Genomic DNA, 3,296 nt, shown 5'->3' on the forward strand with positions numbered 1-3,296 from the left:
TGCCCTTTTGGTCCAATTTTTTATTTTTTTATTATTATTTTTTTATTTCCGAAGCCCTCTTCTGACACATAATAACATGTACTAAAATTATTTGCTTTTTTGTTTGTTTGTTTTTTGTACAACATAATAAGCCGGTCACCTTGTTACCTTTGACCTTTTGCCTGTGACGCATGACGCAATTGCCTCTCGCGCAGTGAGATAAGGCGGCCAACTGGAGCTTAAAGTAGCGAACGTTCCAGATTACAGAACAGTTTTTGGTGAATTAAAAAAACGTTTTTGGTGAATAAAGTGGAGTAGACTTGCTACTTGTCAGATGACGGAAAACGTTGAACGTATCGTTTCTGCTTCAGCTCTGAGTCGCGGTTTAAGCAGAGAGGTAATGAAATACAACAGACACTGACAGGCCTCTGCGTCTGGCTTACTCTGAAGAACTACTGAGCGGGAGGAGACAACCAAGTGAGGAAAACCTGTTCTCATCTATCGATTCAGTATTTTTATCATACAGACATTAGGCTGTTGTTGTTGTGCTATTAGCTAGCTGCTAGCTAACGACTTTGCTAGCAAAGCAAGATAACTGAAAAGCTTCTTCCCTGCATCGTTAATGATATCAGTCATTCTTCAGTATCGCTTATGCAATAAGGGGCACATCGTCCGTCCAAAACCGATCATCTCCATGATGGATAAATGTCAGATCTTCTAATTTCCTTTGCTGCATAATGTACATTGCATTTATTCTGGCATTAGGTAAATGTATCTTGAAGGAGAATAGCACTTAAATAAAAGTCCAACAAGGATATTCATTTAGAATTAAAAATAACTCACCCTGAATTACCAAGATAGATAAAATGTATGTAATAAAAGTGTGTCATTGATGAAGGGGAAAAAACTCAATCCAGACTTTAAGTAAGTTTAGGGTCTGGTTCGCAGAGTATGCAGTAAAATTTGTTTCACAATTATTAAATGAAAAAAAAAAACTAACCTCAGTTAAGTAAATTGTTATCAAAACATTTGGAATTGTAATGATTTCTTTTTTAAAACTAAAAGTTTTGTTTAAAAAACTTTTTTTTAAAATTAAATAACTCATTTTTGTCTCATAAACTTAAAAAGTTATTTGTAAAACATAAACATTTATTTGCACACATCAGGAATCTTTTGTTGCGATGTTTTTGACTACAGGCTACGGAAACATTTTCTTGACCTATGGTTTCCAAAGTAGAGGAAGCTTTTATTGATGACTCTGTACAGAACTGACCTGTAGATCTCTCAAATAGCTCGCTCTGCTGTTCCTCATGGTCATTCAGTTGGGTTCCAAAGGGCAATGCAAAGGGATCAGTTTGGGTCGAATTAGTTTCTTGGTCCGGTTTTGTCTGAGTGCTGGTTTCACACACATTCATCTCAGTTTGGGTCAAAATCGTTTGTTGGTCCGGTTTTGTCTGAGTGCTGGTTTCACACACATTCATCTCAGTTTGGGTCAAAATCGTTTGTTGGTCCGGTTTTGTCTGAGTGCTGGTTTCACACACATCCATCTCAGTTTGGGTCGAAATCGTCCGTCTCACTGTTTTTTCCTGATAACTAGTTTCCTGTACAACCATGTCCATTTGAACAGAATCAGATTGATGACGAAATGTTCTGTGCTGTGAGTGTTCACGAATGTCTCTCTGAATTTGAGGAGAAAACATCGAATTTCTGCTTTGTCTTTTGTCTGATACTCCATTCCTCATCAGATCTTTCTGATGTCTTAGTTGAGCGTTCAGTTTACGATTTGTATCAAACAGCTCGTCCAGCTGTCTCATTAAATATTTCTGAACTCTTATATACTCTTTTTCAGATTCCTTAAATTTAGCAAGACATGCACAGTCTGCTTTACTCGCTGCTTTAGTTTCCTTTTTCAAGAAAGCCGCCTCATCATGTTCCTTTACAGGCATTGAAATGTTTTGTGGTTTAATAGTCTCAGGAAAAAAAACTTAAATTTAAGTGAGACTCTGAGTTGTTCTTCTCGTTGGACTCATGCTGATGTGGCTGTCTGTCCCCTTTTTGATTCATTGTCTCCAGTGGTTTGGTGATCAATTCCTTTTCAGTCACTGGTGAATAGGAATATGTGGAAAAATTAAACAGCCAGTCGATCTTTTTAAACATTCCATTTTTTATCCCAAGGCCCTTCAACATTTATGTCGGCTTTCAGGGAATAATCTTTGCTTTGAGATCTGCTCATGCCACATCGAGATCTATTTCGATCTTCCTTTGACGAGTTTCAACCTCTGAAGCAACACATAAGTCAGGACAAGTTCTGCGTAATTTACACGTTTTGATGGTTTTGCAGATGAACTTTTAAAAAAAAGGCAACATACCATATTAGACCAATAAAGTCTTTCTAATTAGTTATTCCCGAGATCTTAGTGGTTGTTTTACGGAATCGGATAGTATTTTTGCAAAGATTTGTAGTTCTTTAAGCTTATTGCATTGTTTACTTCCTGGTTCGGTAAAGGGGTCCTAAAAAGCCACGCCCACAGAAACATCAGTCTTTTCCAGCTGCCACCACCAGTTGATTTAGCCACCAGTTGATCTATAACACCGGTCGCAAGTTGTTATGCGAACACAACCGTTCCGTTACGTGCAGTGCAGTGCGAAAGCGCCTTAAGTGGGTTTTTAAACTGTCACTGGTTGCCATAGTTACAAACCATTACCTTGGGTGCGTTCACACTGCAGCCTGAAGTGACCCAATTCCGATTTTTTTGACGTAATGCGACCTGTATCCGATCTTTTCATGGAAGTGTGAACAGCACAGGTCAGATTCTTTTTCGAATGTGACCCATATCCGATACGTATCCAATTCAAATGCGAAATAACGTCCAGGTCGCATTCATCCGAACTGAACGTCACTGATACTCGACAAATCTCACGATTCTGCGTCCTGATAAGCGCAAGAGGGAAAGAAAAACAACAACCATGACGGACTATATGAGGATTAAGTTGTTAATATGTTGCTCCGGCCGGATAACAACTTCAAATATGTAAGCTAAGCTCCACCGTTAGAACTTTATGTTTTTATTTTGTTGAACGGTATATTTTTTATTTGTGTGTGTTGTGACATGCTGCACTTACTGTTTGGGTCTAGCTGTTTTTTTTTTTTCTGAGAGAAACTGTTTTATTTTGAAGAACTTTTACGTATAATGCCGAGTGAGCCGCATCTAAATAACTTTGATTTTTTTTTTTTTTTTTTTTTTTTTTTTCGAGGCGGGTTTCCTTTTTTCGAAAAAAAAAAAAAAAACAAAGTTTTACAAAAAAAGGGAATTTTT

At 37.6% G+C, this 3,296-nt stretch overlaps 1 protein-coding gene and 1 long non-coding RNA gene across 4 annotated transcripts in view; one reads left to right on the forward strand and one right to left on the reverse strand.

Moving 5' to 3' along the window:
• grid2ipa (glutamate receptor, ionotropic, delta 2 (Grid2) interacting protein, a) overlaps positions 1-3,296 on the reverse strand; it is a 47,871-nt gene that overhangs the window by 35,504 nt on the left and 9,071 nt on the right. The window lies entirely within an intron of this gene.
• LOC106957291 (uncharacterized) overlaps positions 1,080-3,296 on the forward strand; it is a 7,105-nt gene continuing 4,888 nt past the window's right edge. Inside the window, exons 1-2 of the long non-coding RNA XR_001426923.1 lie at positions 1,080-1,162; positions 1,334-1,338. This is a non-coding gene — a long non-coding RNA (uncharacterized LOC106957291). The remainder of the gene's footprint in view (positions 1,163-1,333; positions 1,339-3,296) is intronic.

The sequence above is a fragment of the Poecilia latipinna genome, unplaced genomic scaffold (assembly GCF_001443285.1).
Source record: "Poecilia latipinna isolate Pla-1442-1.1 unplaced genomic scaffold, P_latipinna-1.0 Scaffold42, whole genome shotgun sequence".
NCBI classification, from domain to species: domain Eukaryota; kingdom Metazoa; phylum Chordata; class Actinopteri; order Cyprinodontiformes; family Poeciliidae; genus Poecilia; species Poecilia latipinna.